Source organism: Hippoglossus hippoglossus, chromosome 22, assembly GCF_009819705.1.
Source record: "Hippoglossus hippoglossus isolate fHipHip1 chromosome 22, fHipHip1.pri, whole genome shotgun sequence".
Taxonomy (NCBI): domain Eukaryota; kingdom Metazoa; phylum Chordata; class Actinopteri; order Pleuronectiformes; family Pleuronectidae; genus Hippoglossus; species Hippoglossus hippoglossus.
Window position 1 is genome coordinate 13333508 of NC_047172.1, and position 17014 is coordinate 13350521.

The window sequence follows — 17014 nt, forward strand, 5'->3', positions numbered from 1 at the left end:
AAGTGCTTGCTGTTGTAACTGTTGGGTTTCTCTATAATATTGTAAGGTTTGACCTTAATATGTAAAGTGCCTTGAGATAATGTATGTTGTGATTTAAGCGATATCCAAATAAAAGGTAATTTAATCCTTGGGTAAAGGATTCAACAAGAAGAATTCAAATAATTTCTGTCTTATTGTGTCACGTGAAATCCATCGAAGGCTCTGATGGTTTTCTGTTGAACAGACTTAGGTTTTCTACTCCAACACAAACGTAATAATCCTTTACTGCTACAAGTGACAGTTCTGGTAACAGAAATGTATGCATCCGTTTATCCTCCATCTGTGGTGACATCTGTTTCATATTGTGTTCTCTGGCTGTTTGTAAGCGTTTGGCATGGACACAATTCAAATGTTATTTTTATCTGAGCTCACAACGCGAAGGGAGGGAGGCCCACTTCAGTATGTACGGTTTGCTTTGCCAGTTTTTAATTATACTTATCAGAATGACATAATTAATGTGCGTGTTTCCCTCAAAAGAAAAGGGAGCTGTTCATATGTCAGTGTCAGGTAGAAGTGCAAATAGAAATCACTTAAGCTAAAAGCCAGCGTGAACCTTATGTCTCTCACGTTCCATCTTCCACAAGGTCGCGATCCGGACAAGTTCAATGATCCTGGTCAGGAGTCAAGATTACGGTCAAAGGACAGAGTGCGTTTTTTTGGATGGATCTCCATCTGTGAACTGGCCATGAGGGTCACAGAGGAGACACTTTACACTTAACTTAATAGCAACAGTGTGGTTCACTATGAGGAGGTTTCATGCAACTACTTGCCCGGGGTTGCCATATGGTGAATTCATACGGCAATAAATTTCAATCAGGACATAAAACTGTCCAATCAAGACCACACAACTACAGGAGGAGTGATTTTTCTCTCTTATGCCTTTAAATTAACTTTAAAAAATAATTACATTTTGAATTTAATCCTCAAAATAAAAAAGGTTTACATATTTTTCTAGCAAACCATATTTCAGCTACTGTACCGAGGGCACCACGTGCTCAGATATAACAGTTAAAGTATCATTTTCTCTGATGTAGTGGCAGCCCTACACATACATTTTGTCTTTAAACAGGGTCCAGATTGAAGAGTAATGGAGCCTATGAAATCTAAAAGGGGTTGGTAGCCATGCTAAAAGAAGCCGGATTCACCACACACCATTTCACACACACTGGACTGAGAGCGGCAGCAGAATGTCAGAGGTGTGTGCTGTTTGAGAAACCAATGCATTTATACAGGCTTAACTTTCACTCAATACAGAGGGGGATGGTGCACTGTGCCAACCATGAAATTAACTATTTCAGAGACATGTCAGCTCGAAGAAAGCGGCTCCACACACCTATGGGGCTACCAGCTCGGCTGAGTTAAAGCCCAATGTAAACACTGTACACGGCTACAGAAAAATCTATACTGTACAAAAGATGCAGAAAATAACACTAGTCTTTTTATCTATCTTTGAATCCTGACACACACAGTGAACCAGCCGGTAAAGGAGGAAGATTTTGGACATGTAAACCAAATCAACCAATTCAACCCCAACAATCTACCTCACCAGCAAATGACCAATTCACTTGTGTGGATGTAACAGGCCTAACACTCTAGGAACAGAGCTTCTAACCCCACACATTGCCAGTGTAGATATTGTTTTCATCCCTGTCTCTGTGCGGACAGAAAAATTCAACAACGCATAGATAGATTTCCACCCAACTCGATGGGTGTATTACCTGGGAAGGTATTTCTAGATTATTACCTCCACCAAGGAGGTTGTTGTCTGTTAGTTAGCAGCATTACACAGAATGTATACTACAGATTGCCATGAAATGTGGTGGAAGGACGTGGTATGGGTTTTTGACATTCCATGGAGTAATTCTTGGATCTTGATTAGAAACATCAGGCACATTTAGGTGGTTTGTACAATTCGGTGTGGCTTGATTGAATTCCAGGGGACTGTTGGGCCTCTTCTATTACACTTTTGGAGGTGATCGATCTAGAGTCAAAGTCGACCATAATATGATCCCAAAAATATTTTTTTCCAAGATATCGTCACAATTAATGGGGCTAGAGAGACAATCTAAGTCTTATATTGATCAGAAGACTATTCCCGATGATATTATACCAGATGACAAGTGATTATATGAAGAAGTCATAAAATGATGTCACAAAAAGGCATTTTTTAAAGCTTATACAGTAGATTGAAAACAAATTCATGATTGATAGAAACTATCTATTAAAAAAAAGACATCTACAGTATAGTGTAGTAACGTTTGTGTCGACCCTCTGATGCTTTTCATTGTCATTTGCAACCTGGTCTTCAAATTCTCAATCCAGCTAGAGTCCAGGAAGGTGAAAACTCAGCCTCTGATGTTGGGTGTCATTAACACATTTCTACTTTGCTTTTAACTAATCCGGCTTAAAATGCCCCATTACTTTACACAGGCTGAGTTAGCTTTGTATGACCGCAGTGTGAAGTTCCTCATTTATCCGACCATAATCCTGTGAATATAAATCCTGCTGCAGTCATGTTATTACTTACCGAAGGTGACTAATGAGCTTGAGGTGAGAAGTGAAACTTGTCAGAGTGAAGAATAGGACGGGGGGGGGCGAGCTGAGAGGGTCAAGTCTTGTGTGAAAGGAAACACGGAGGGTGATTGAAACGGCCGAGAAAGAACTTGAGCAATGAGGTTGTGATTAAACTGAAAGGACAGACATTATGGCCGTCCTGTCATTTAACACCTTGATTGCACGTCTGCCATGTCCCTGTCAGACCGACTGCTTCATCAAATGTCTTTGTCTGGTACCAATACTCCATTCGGTCCTTGGCTTTTCCCCTGAGACCAAAGAGGACACGGGAAAAGAAGGTCAGTAAAAAAATGACCAAAAATATATAATGACTCTAACCTTGAAGAGTTTTCAGTTACTGAAGCCCAAGTATTTCATTAACATTAATTATGTTTAAACTATGCAGGAAGAATGGATTTATGGATGACAATCACCACTTTGGTTCAGACTGAAATATCCAAACCACCATTGAATAAGTTGCAATTTTATATAAATATTCATGGTCTCCAGAGGATGAATCCACATGACTTTGTCCTTCTGATGGTGCTAGATGGATACTAAAGACCTTAAACACAACCAACAGGTTGTTATGTGAGTGAAATGTGGTGCAGATATTTATGTCCCCCTGAAAATGAACCTTGGTGATCTATTTATCTACAGAAGCATCAACATCAGATCAAAACTCTGTCTTAATACTTCTGACATAGCAAACTGACATATCACCATCAGCTTTTGTGTTAAGGGCTAATAAGCACATGTGACAAGAAAACCTAAGCTGCTTTCAAGCATGCAATGAAGTCCGGACATTTTCCTGAAACGTTTGGAAGAGGTTGTATGTGTGCAAATCTCTGAATGAGTTGTTCTGGTAAAAATTTCTAAATGTTTCAACAGTGTTTTCCTTCCATTTTGTAGGCTGCTCTCCCCACAGCAGAGTAGTAGTAGAAGTGTTTTTCCACCAGCGTGTTCGGCCTGAACAGAACCGTGGCTGAATAGAAAAGATTCCTATAAGATGGAGAATAAAAGACCAGTTTGAATCGAGTCAGGGAGAGAATTATGTTCAAATCGCTTCTTCTCTAACTGCTTTCAATAAAATGCCTCACAAATTGGTGAGGGGTTGTGGGGTTCCACATCAAAATGACAGAATAATTGTGGCTAAGGTTTTTTTTTATTGGTGGAAAAAAATATTCTGAATAGAGAGGCCACAGAGGTGGACACTCGGCGTGAAGCAGCAGTTCTTATTTTTTATGCTGAATTCTCTCCAAATAATAGAGTAGATAACAGCTGGTTTGAACATTATAAAAAAATGTCGGGCATAATTTATTGTACACAGTTGGTCGACATCTTCATTCTCTTTATCATCATAAAGCTCAGACACCCCATTCTGCTCCCCACCCAGGAGGTCTGGCCCTTCCACTGACCCCAGTGTACCCCCTCAGACTAAACAATGATGCTGGGTCACCTCCTCGTGGCCCAAGACAGATGGCTGGCTCCTCTTGGGGGTCGCCACCATGGCCAAGGTCACCTCCCCTGCTTTCGCTGCACCTGCACCCCAAACCCTCCCATCATCACAATCTTAATTCAGACCAGCGCACAGCCTTTCCGCCAAATCACCGTCTCCCCTGTTAACAGGGTTCTGCTGGTGTGTGCAACACCAGGATGAGGAAACATATCACCTGGAAAAAAAAAGGTGCCTGCAGTACCGTTTTCAAAGGTAATTTAACATGAAGACACAAATTAATGAGTTGATATATGTATTTCTGCAGTCATTACTGACGAGCTGGTCTGTTTTCACTAATTAAGACATGATGCAAGCTTGGCAAAAGCTGACAACGGAATGGAATAACAATAAAAAGGCAAAGGAATAATGTGTTAAATTACGACGATGCCTCCCTTGTATGACCCTGAATCAATTGGCACCTGTGTCGCTCTAAGAAATGCTCGGCAGCTGACCGCTGAAGAGGAGGAGCAGTATTGGCAGGAGGCTGTGATCCATGTGACAGGCTACATGTCACCGTCACTGGAGTCCCTCCCTCACCCATTCAATACAGCAAACCATCAGATCAATGTCCACAGACACAGTCCCCCCCCCCCCCCGCAAAACTAATTATGTGAGCATTTTACACTGCCAAGTCCCCTGCACGTTTTGTTTATGCAGGCCTGCAATTAGTGGAATAGTCAATAAAAGACTGGGGGAGGTACCGTGAAGGAGGAACAATGGCGGAAAGTGCGTGGCAGAGCCTCGGTAGAGCTGCGACTGCACGGACAGCACCGGCAGGCAGAAGGCAGGGCTGAGCGAGCTGGAAACGTTTGACGTGAAGAGACGGACTGTTCCTGTGAGTTCCTCACAAGTCCAATGAGGTGCCAAAGTCCGCTCTGCAGCATCAATTTCCCAGAAGTGTGACGCTGGTGGGTCTTTATATCACTTCGGCACGCACAATTAAGTTGCTGTGAATATTTATGACGGGTTTAAAGAAATTATTCCCGCTCCCCCAGGTGTCACAAAGTGGCTGTAATCAGAATTTAGTAGGAGTCTTCGTGCTCTCTGTCGATAACCTGCTTGTCTACGGAGAGCAGTAAAATCCAGAGCTCCACGCTGCATCTAATGCTCTGGTCAAGTACCACTGAGCTCAGTTACAGCAGCAGCTCAGGATCCCATTCTTCTTACTAGTGGTGCACGCTGCATAATGCACTTACGTTAGAGAACAGTTTTCCAAGTTTCTCGAAATGATGAGCTTAAAGAAAAGATACAGAGGAAAAAGTTGTTAATCCATTTTGACAGACACAATCTACGGCTGTAAATTCTGTCTAAAAAAAAGGTAATTTAACAGACATTAATCCAAACGCTAAGATGAAGGACGTTTTGCCTCGTGTGTGTGTGTGTGTGTGTGTTTGTGAATATTCGCTCAATACATTTCTGCATGAGTGCAACACAGCAGGAGGGGGAGAGCAAAAATATTTAAATTAGACTTTTTTTCCCCACAGGGATATAATGATTGTTGCTGTTCACGGCAGGTCTCAGGCCCACCATCTGTCAATAGAGCTATTTTGAGTCAGTCTGAAGCCCGTGTGGTTGAAATCCTGGAGGCGGATTAATATTGGGGATACAGTTCTGTCATCTCACTCCAAATCCTGATCATTATGTTCCGCTGAGGATATAAAGACAGTTGGTTTGTCACTGAACACAATAACGCTCACGTATGGTGACACTAACTCCACTCTGTGGCACAGCCCATAGATTTCCGTGTTAACAGTAGCAGTCAGCGTTTTAATTTTCCTCCAGAGAGCTACCAGGCCTGGGCTACCAGCTTGTAAAACCTAAAGACCTACGCAGCACAATGCTTCGTATGCAGTCTAAACTTTAATTAAATTAAAACCTTGATTTCCCTCAGCTGAGAGCTCAACTCTCCTGGTATTAATTATGCTGCTCTAATGTGTGCACTGGCGTGTTTGTTCACTGGCAGATGATCTATCCAGAAAGCATTGATCTGTGACCATCTCAGGCCTTACCTTTGCTTACATCAGATCGGGAGATGCCAAACTCTGCAATGCAGTTACTCTAATGAAGGTTGCAGTCACAAATATTGACGGAGACGTGGATATTGATGCTCATAGATGCTCAGTTCCATCAATTATTACAGAAATAACTAATTACAGTGTCAACTATGTCATTAGATTGAATATTTTCAGAGTTAACCGAATTTGTGGCCAGTGACTATGAAAATGATCTGAACATACAAAACTAAAAATGGCAAGACACAAATAATATATGGCGAGAATGGCCTTCAGTAAAGTGCATAACTCCAGCAAGGCACAACGATCCTCTTAATTTCAATCATGCAACACCAAATTGTGCACACTCATCGAGATCAGTCCCCTAAATATCCCTGATTTTTTTTATTTTACTTAGATCCATTAATTATTCTCTGACCAATCAGTGAAAATGTCAGGGAACACAATGTTGAAGAAATTGCTAGAAACCTCCTGCATCCGCCCCTTTGTCTAGGCCAACATTTTATGGGTTCTTTCTCTGGGCCACGTTACAATCCTCCACCAAGTTTCACAGAAATCAGTGCAGTAGTTTTAGAATTTTATGGTGCAGTTCACCACAAAATGTTGTTATTTTCCAATAACTTAAGAAATCAAACTGGCCTCATTAATATCTTTAAGGTCATCCTACAAGATGTTAAATAACTGCTCCAGCTTTTTAAAAACACAAGGCTACATTGACAATCTTTAATACTCAATTTCAACTACTCTTTGATTCCCATTTTAATTGTTTCCCTTCCTGCACAGAGAGTAAACAGTGTGACAAACTAAGTGACAAACTGACAGTGCCCTACAGGTATGCAGACAATTAGGAAAGCCTCCATGTTTGATTTTATTCCCTGCAGCTGTTCTGCTGAGGCCTGGAGAATGGTGGCGCCTTCTAATCAGCGACAACGTAGGGAGCTCCCATGTGTGACCGAAGCCCCCTAGACAATCTGAAATGAGTCAAGAAAAATAAGCGTTAGCCCCTCACTTTCACCCACACTCCCTCACAATCATTCCCCCTTTTTGCTCTCTCTCATCTCTTAGCCTTTCTCCAATTGCTGTGTGGCAAGCCCCAGTGTTATCTACAGACAGCAGCCTTGCCAGCTTCAGCCAGTGTGTATAAAAAAAAAATAAACAAGATCCAGTCTCAAAACTTTGGGGAGGGAGTCTTATCAAATGCCAGGTTCTTCAAATGCCTCAAATAGGTTCAGAAACATCTGAGAACAGACACACATGTGCTTCAGACATCTGTGAGCAACTATCTCCTCATCCATCCATCTATTTATGGCCATTTATGGCATCATTGAAGGTAAAGTCTCAGGAAAACTGCTGTACAGGTCACTAGAGCATTAGAGGAACAACACATGAATCCAATTATTTTCTCCATCCATTGATATTTTTCCACTTATCCAGACTTGGGTCTAGGAAGTAGCCAGCCAAGTAGGGCCTCCAAGGAGTCCCTCCCTCCAGCCACAGTTTCCAGCTCTTCCTGGGGAATCCTGAGGTGTTCCCAGCACAGCTGGGATATGTAGTCCCTCCAGGAAGTTCTGGATCTACCCCCAGGTCTCCTCTTGGTTGGGCTCCCCCAGTAAACCTCCAACGGAAGGCGCCCAAAAGGCTTCCTGAACAGAGGCTTGAAACATCTCAACTGTCTCCTTTCATTGTGAAGGAGCGGCAGTTCTACTCAGAGTCCCTCCTGATGTCCTGAGCCCCGCTTCTCTACAGAAAAATCTAATTCCAAACTGTTTGAATGCAGGATCTCGTTTTTTCCGGTCACTAACCAGAGCTTGTGACAATAGGTTAAGGGTTGGAGCATCAATCAATTGGTAAATCAAAAGCTTTGCCTTGCGGCTCAGCTCCTTCACCATAACGGTTCGGGAACGCCTGCATTACTGCTGATGCCGCACCGACCCGCCAGTTAAACTATTTTCTTTCTTGTCCTAAAGGGAACAGCGCCGTTTGTTTTCGCATGTGCTTAGGACTGACTCTCTCAAATTAGGTTCCCTAGAACATATCACAATAACAGTCTGCATTTTTCCCCCTATAATTTGTTTTGGAAGGAAAACAAAGGTTTCCCCAGCTCAAACGCTTTCCTGACATCCGCAGCACAACAGAGGGAAGCCCTCCTTCCTTCCTTCCCTTATCTGAGGGGAAGACTCTCTTTATTCTGAACGCAGTGGTGAGAATCTCTCACAACATCAAAGCGTTGCAGAGCATTTCTCCGCCCAGAGAGCTAATGAGAGACGACCATCCTGTACGAGTGCGATTACAGCAGCTTCATTAAGGGGTGAGCTGATACGGTGCGCTCGGCTCTGGAGCGGCTGCCTCTGGGAGCTCATCTCCTACACAGAACTCACTTCCACTGAAGATCAGGTCTGTCAGCAGTGAGTGACGGGGTTAAAGCATTCCTCTGATGACTCTCTTTTTCTGTTTTGATCTTAAGAAAAAAAAAAAAGGAGTGCTTTATATTGTAAAAAAAAGAAATGAAAAGCAGGTTGAAAGAAGGCGGCATGTAAAATAAGTATCCTGACAGAAACTGCTGCAAATCCTCCTCAGGGTGAGAACATCTAGTGTATACAGCCGAGCAGTTTCATTGCCTTTCGAGCTTTTGCTTCCCTTCAGAAAGGGGGGGAAAAAATACAAAAAGGGACTTAGTTAGCATTACCTGTCACAAAACATAAACCCAACAAATCACCAGAAACCAACTGAGAGCAAGAAACAGAAGGAGAGGGAATAAGAACAACTTGACCCTGAATTTTACTCTACACCAGTAAGTTTATTACTGGTGTAGAGTTTATTTCCCACTACAGATCTCAGCAGCTACGCATCACAGCGGCTGGCCTCTGTATTTACAGCCTGGACACCCAGCACTGATATTGTTATGGATTATTCTGTAAAATTGGTCTGGGTAATTTATCGTGGTTTATGGTTAGATTAATTGCTTGACCTTTGTGGTCCTGTGTGTGTGTGTGCGTGTGAGAATGTGTGTGTCTGAGTGTGGAAGGGCAGGAAAAAAAATGAGAAAGTGGATGTATTAATTTATACTAATCTACTAATCAAAATGATGATGGGAATATAACATGTATATAATACAGTTACTTACTTATGGGATGAGTAATCACCCGATCCCACGTTACCTTTCAGATGAATCAGAGACAATAGATGTGACTCCACCTTTTGATATACACATCACTGCCTCCTCCCCCCTTCTCTTTCTTTATCTTTAAATGGGTTGAATGATTCAAGCCTTCAGCCACTTCTCCATCCTCAGCCCCTCTTACGATAGTTGCATTAGGTCTCCCATTAAAATCAGCAATATTTTATGGTAATTCCTTTTGAAAAAAAAAAAAAAAACCTTGTTGCTGAGGGAGATAATTATCTCTATTATTCAGGATCTCGTACCCAAGACGCACAGGGCACAGCCTCCCATTAGCTCGAGGCCGTTCTTACCCACAAGTGGAAATAATTGAAATGTGGCAGATGTTTAATTATTGCCATTTTAAAAACACAGTAGTAATGAAGAGCATCATTCCAACATCGAGTACGATAATCACACATTTCACAAAGGAGAGTAATTATTCTCGGAGTAATTTAAATGTTGAACTAGTGAAATGTTTATCAAGTTCTCAATCTATCACAAAGAGGAAAAAACCTGCTGCTGCAGAGCAACGATACGGATTCCAGGATTCTGAAATGGCAGCGACACAGGAAAATGTCAACGTCCAATTTTACTACAGACAGGAGCAGAAAATGCAGAATATCATATATGATGATGTACGATATGTGCAATACCATGGCAACATGATGGATCAATGGCCGGTTTTGAAAAAGACTTTTCTGCAGGACACCAAAGGAAGCGTGCTGGCCTGATATGATCTGGAATTCTCTTAATAACAAGGGTAGGCACAAGGGCAGCGCTCTCAAAGGACATCTATTATTCATCTGAGGATCTCATGAATTAACAATGAGATAATCTCACCATATATGTTTTACATCATAAACAGGAAAAACACTATTAGAACTAATACTGTCTTTTTCTGTATGTGCAATATTAAATAAGAGCAATATTAGTATTTGATTGAGATGGAAATAAGAAGGAAATTATGCTAAATCTGGAAAGATCCATCAAGTTGACTGTCAAAAAGATTTCAGATTAAAATTGTGTAATTGAGTTTAATTGAAAGAGAAAGAACCGACCGCGTCAGCAATACGACACAAGCATCAGTATTTCAACCACTGACACACTCCAGTTCTCAGATGCAGATTGGTCTCCCCTTAGGTAAGAAACTAACAACCATCACGCGTAAACAAAAACTCAGAGAGAGCATACTTCCACCAAGGGAAACACCCTGTGTCATCAATTTCAAAGAAAGGGAAAGATTAAAAAAAACTGGATCCATTTATCCAGATACACTCCAAAATGTAATTTGTTCTTCCTTGCATCTAGACCCAGCCCCCCACTTCATTGAAATCAGTTCAGTAAGTAAGACGGCCATCACAGGTTAACCTGCCATCAAGAACGACTTGAACGCCATTGTAAATTGTGGTTCAGTAGTTTTTGAGGAATCCTGACAGACGGACAAACTCCAACGGGCAATGAAAACACTAGTCTAGCACTCTGTAGAGCTGCACCAATCAGCAATCAAGCTGCACCAAATGTCACACACTCATATATATCAGTTCGCTAATGTGCCTGATTAAAAAAAAAAAAAGAAAAAAAAAAAAAAATATCCATGAATTATTTCCTGGGAAAATGTTTAAAAACACCCTCACATCTTAAAATGTTAAAGAAAGTAAATACAGAATTCTGGATCCATCCCCTGATCCCCGGATCTGGGCCAAAAGTTCATGGGTTCTTCCCTGACTAAATTACTTAGCTACAAACAAACAAAAAGGTCCTTAAAGAGGTAAAGATAGTTCTGGTCTTATTTAATAATGTATATTATTGGGTAAGTGCACAAAAAAAATTATTCTACAAACATGAACAAATAAGCTAATTCCTCCAAGCTATCGACTTCAATTTTATCCAACAATAATACAAACATCATTGAACAACAACGTGACAACAGACATGTTGACTAATACAATGAACACAGGCACTGTTGATCATACAACCACCAAAAAATGTGTAATATTCAACTCCTGTTAGGCCTTTTTATTAAATATGATGTATAGTGATGAGCTGGAATAAAAAAAAGACCTTGGAGCCAGGTAAACAGTTTGAGAAATACAAACATATTGTTTGTTTTGATCGTTTCGTGGGACAAAATCTGAATATAGTGATAAATATCCTTTAAAAACACATTCTCATACTTCGGGTCACTAATAAAACATTCTCATCTTCATATTAATTAGCATTAAAGGGGCCCCCGAAGGTGTCCATCTGTCTTTGTGCTGGGGGGGGCAGATGTCTCTCACCCTATGGTCCACCTCTCACCCTGGGAGCCTCCCTCCTTTGAAGCAGGTCTTTTAATTAAAACATTGTCCGAGGACTGTACCATGTGTGCAACACCCCCCCCCCTCTCCATTTCAGGAGCCCGGCATCGAGTCGAGGAGGATGCACAGGCCCTGCCGGGACAGAGACGTGATAAGAGTGGACATGATACAAGTGCTTCACTGCAGGGTGGAGCGAGGACATGGAGATACGCCCAAGGTCCAGCTGTCCCTCCCTTAGTGCCAAAGAAAACAACTCTGCACCCGGACAAAACAAACAAGGAATTTGTCGGAAAGAATGAATCAAGAAGCACGAGGAGATTCAAATCTAAATTATAACACGATATTACAACTGACCTCAGCTGCCTCGACACAGATTTATGGAGAGAGAGTTTGTCAGCCCATGAGCAGGCAGAGGAACTACAATATCCATCATGTTTTATAGACATTTCAAACAGAGAGCGACAGCCACATGTGGAGTCACACCGACATGCCCTGCAGCTCTGTGCTGCTCCTGTCGACACAGAACACCCTGAATCAGTCACAGAAACACCTTAAGTGCACATCTGCATGCTGGTAGGTGTCAGTGTCTATAACAAGCTATATATGTAGTTAGAATATTACATTATCATTATGATGAATTATTAATTATTATTATGTTACTAGAGCAGTATAGCCCTTCCAAACATGGGCTGCTTGCTCAGCCTGTGGCGATGCTGGTTGCAGCTTTCGTTCTGAAACTGTAAAAGTGACCTGCAGTAATTGAGGCTCAGCACATAAAGATCGGCTGCAGGACTGAGTCCACAGAACCGTGAAGCTGCTCCTCGGCTGCTGCACAAAGAGCTGTTCTCCTGCTTATTCCAAATTCGGCAAAGCTCGACTCAGTACAAAGAACCCCAAACTGGAGGATCAGTTGTCCTTGCCAATGTAGTGAATGCGCTAATCACTAAGTCACTTGCGATGATGAGTCCCAGCCACAGCTGCAACAGAACGCTAATCACCTGTTTATACAAAGTTTATCAATAATGAACATATCGTGTGTCCAAATCTCACCAAATTCGACAGTGCACTTCCTTTTCGCCGTTGGTGATATGATGAAGAGTTATGCGAGCCACAGACAGACAGAGATTTCCGTATTCTTTGCGATATATCAAGGCCTTATTAGAACGGTCCAAGTCAGTTCCAGCATCTACTCTGAATCAGATCATGTCATAAACAGGACTAATAAATTTGAGCCCCAGTTAGAAGAAACTGTTCCTTTCCTTGGGCCGATTGGTTTGTAGACAGGGGTGAAACTGAATGACCCAGTTGATTTCATTAACCCTGTTGCCACAGTGATATCATTATGGTATTTACTACCAGCACCGCTAACTTCAGGCACAGTCCTTGACGCGACTTTGAATGTGTGAGCGTATCCTCAGCGCACCATTTACACACACAAAATGTCTGTCAAACAAACAAGAGGTAATAAAGACGAACAGACATCTGCATAAAAATTGCACAAATGCAAATTGTGCAAATAACCGGCACGTTCGTGCAGGTGTATCACATATGGGAGAAGATTTGTGTGCAGGTTTTTCCCGGGAGAATGCAATTACGCACCAATTTACACCCCGTCATCTTCCTATGCTGCGTTTATCTTTAGCAAAGTGCACTTGGGTTGAAATGAAGCATGCCGATGGTCTCTGTTTATGAACACTATCAAAACACATTGGAATTGTCTGCCATATGCTCCACCGTGCTCAGGTTGCCCATCAATGACTTGATTGGAGCGAATCCATCCCTCGTGTTCTTATTGGATTTGGGCTTCCACTCCGAGTCCACTTAGCTTCCACGGATTACTTCTAATTGGGGTTCCTTTCTCCTGTCAGGATGGTTGGCACATAGGTGGAGCATCTCCCGTGTCTTGTCGACGAGACGCGCTTCTGTTCGGTTAACATGCAGACACGGTACCTCGTTTAACACCGCGGCCCGTGGAATTGTTTTGCACTAATGCTTCTTCAGACGGGTAACTGAAGAGCAAGGGTAAACCTCCCAAAGTGGTAATATGTCTACAAACACCATTTAACAATGCCTGATGAATATTCAGAGTTCGCTTGCCCGGGCAGGAAATCCCTATCAGCCATTTTACAAAGTATCACACATAATTATGCCACCTCTAAAATGGAGATCTAACGCCCAGTCTTGTCTGATGCCCCCCAGCTTTTAATTAACTAAATTACTGCATAGTTCTCCCCCCCATTGATTACTGCTATGGGGATTGACTATTTCCATGCGCACACCCATCCACCATTGCTGCAGGTGTGAAAACTAGTTTTAATGAGAAGTGTTTGAATTGAGGGAAATTTGACTTTTAACAAAACCTTTACTCCGGTAAAATATAGACACTGTGCATCTCTGGTTTCATTCTGCTGCTTGACCTCATTTGCAAATGAAACCTATTAGAGTTGTTGCTAGTGGGGGTATAAATGTCCTCCAAGTGCAGATAGAGGACAGGTGCCTGCGTATAACCACAGTCTAAGCCCCGGTTCACAGTGGGGTGACACCGGACCACAGCACATCCAAAGATTACCACTTTATGACCACAACCATGGGGAGCAAACCACATTTACCCCGCCCCTGACACTGAACGTAAAAAATTGCAGGCAGTGTTTTGCCTCCCAGTGCAGAGGGAGCTTTGCAGCGTGTGGCGTGAACATGATCATTCAGCAGCGCTTCGACTGAATCACTTAGTTTCAGACTCGCCGTAAGGTCAAACTCTGCATAAGTACAAACACTATGCACACGACATGGTTGTAATTCCGAGCAGGGATTTGCCTCCATTTACTTACAAGTGTTCACATCATCATACAATGTGAGACGATGCCTGATGCGTTCTTTGAGCGAGCTGCAGGGCTCGTGTTCTCTGAATTACTGTGACCTCCTAACCACACCGAGAAGCCGATTTCAAGACGAGCCCAAATAACAATTCAAAACTTGTACGCAAATTTGAATGCATACACATGTGCCGACACATGCAAATTGTTTCCCCGAGAGTGAAACTCCCATGCAGTGTGAGCAGACTGACTTTAGTCTCGCCTTAGAGGACGGATCAGCTGGTGGCACATCTGTCCAGTTGCTTTCTGACCATTTTATTGTCATCCAAGGGAGCAAATGTTGCAGCTGTATGCATATGGCACCTTCGGTGACATTCAGAAGAAGGGGCTGTTTGCTGTCTCTCCACCACATTGACATTCAACTACATGAGGTCCATGTTATAATGGGGTCTTTTTTTCCTCCCCTCTCGGGCCTCCCCCGTCTTCCTCCTCTTGGGCGCTGGGAGAAATGGTGCAGTCTGCGGCTGCCACAGCCCTGCTGTCAGACTGTTATAGCAGCATCCCTCTCTCTCCTCTCGCTCAGCCCATAGGGTACAGCTGACAACACATGATCCTCAGTGCCACACAGCCAGCTAGTGCACCGCAAGAGAGCCTTCAGCTAGTGCTGACATATTCCAGGGCCTATTTCAACAGATGGAGTTTTTACAGGTACCGTTTGGGGTAAAATACCTCGCTTGAGGGTACAGCATCTGGTCCATCACATATTGGATGATGTACCCCGCCTACCCCCTCTCCACCGCACATTATCAACCCCTCTCACCTCACCCTTTGTTGCCTTTCTCCTGCTGCATTATGTAGTAGAAAGGTACTGTCCATCAGAACAAATACAACACCCTTGCAAGGAAAATGACAATTCACGGCTCAACTGTGTTGATTCATATCTAATACTAACACTTAACATCTCAAGCGTTGCATCAACATATAGAATTCTGTTCCACTGTGGTTTTTTTCCTCCTCTGCTTGGGTAAGGTCTGGGACGACAGTGTTAAATCTAATTTCCTCAGCAACTTGAGCCTCGTGGTCCACTCCAAGTCTCCATCACTCAAGCTGCGCTCAATAACCTTGGACTCATATTTCTCTGCCAGTGATTTAATGACTTGCAAGATTACATTGCGGTTGGTTGAGCCTGTGTTGATGTTGATATCTCTACTCTTTACTGTCCTGTGTCCTGTCAGTCCACTCCTGTTATTTATCATGACTTATGCCATGACACACGAGAAATGCCCAATCGGCCATTCATCTCCCCGTTAAATAATACGTGCCAGGCCGGGTCCGGATCAGAGGAGCAAGGTGAACGATGAGGTTTTGAAAAGTGCATCGGATGAATTACAGCCCGTCGAGGAGTTCCTCTGAACTTGTGCCGCTGAGCGCCTTGCTGGGGCCTGACGGGCTGTAAAACGGAAATTTACACTTGCAAGACAGTTACTCTGGTTAGATTAGCGAGCCGCTTAATCCTGCGAGGTGGAATTTATGTCTTTTATAACAGAATGCCACGAAAATACCGTCATGTTATGTGGAATCAAATGCAAATCCTGAGCTAAAGTTTCCGGAGGCTCAGGAAGAGGACGAGACAAGAAGCAGTCTCATTGATGTCGCTTAACTACCTCCTCACACGCCTTTGTTTCATATGTCACAGGAAAGTCTAAATCGGCGGTTCGCCGCATTAAAACACAATCGCAGAGAGGGAGAAAATCAATATTTGAATAGTCTCGGTCTGTGCATCTTAAGTAGTCAATGAGAGAAAAAGCATACATATTCTACTATGTCTGAATTATTAAGAGGTCCCATATTTTAGAAAGGGAGATTTCCATGTATTTTCTGATTATAAAGCAGGTCTAGGCTCCATAAAATACTGTGAAAGTATTGAAATGCTCAATACAGGAAGAAATACGCACGGCACTTATTCTGAAAATGTGCCCTGAAACAAGAAGTCAGCTCTGCACCTGTGTGCGGCCCAACCAGAGCCACCATCACCTTTAAGTGTTTCCATGAAATCTGCTTTACTGCTATTCAATCTCTCCTTGTTGTTCTGTTCAGCCTCACCAACCACCTCCACAGCTTCTAATACTTAATGCTACTGATCACTAGATTCGTTTTTTTTATCATCCCATTTTTAAGGTTTTATCAATGATGTTTTATTGAGTTAAACTTTGCATAAAAAAATAGTGATTATTACAGCTGTGCGTGTGTGTGGACTCTGCTATAAGTCACTTACCCACAGTTAAGGAATAATGTTGTTCACCTGGACTCAGAGCTGCTCGTCTGCTTTGTCCAGGAAAATACTTTTCGTGTATGTCGCCATCACGCCGCCGTGGGTAGGCGTGACTTCCATGCAATCAGAAAAGTCAGCCAATCTGACAGGTTCTTGGTAGAGATCTAGAGAGAAGCATGAGAGAAGAGATGTCAAACTACAATAGGATGATTTTTGGGAACCACAAATATTTTCTTTTCACTCCTCGTCTGCGTTTGTTTCTTTGTCTGTCTGTTTTTTAGCAGGATTAAACACAAACCACAGGACGGATTACCACAAAGTTTGCTGGATGGATTCAGTATAAATCAGGGAAGAACCCGTCAAATTTTGG

The 17014-nt window shown here is 42.6% G+C and overlaps 1 protein-coding gene across 1 annotated transcript in view; it reads right to left on the minus strand.

Annotated features, from left to right (window-relative positions):
* c22h14orf180 (chromosome 22 C14orf180 homolog) overlaps nt 1-16806 on the minus strand; it is a 138089-nt gene extending 121283 nt beyond the window's left edge. The window contains exon 1 of the mRNA XM_034576319.1: nt 16648-16806. The gene's annotated coding sequence lies outside the window, so the exon portion shown is untranslated. The remainder of the gene's footprint in view (nt 1-16647) is intronic.
* Nucleotides 16807-17014: the final 208 nt, after the last annotated feature.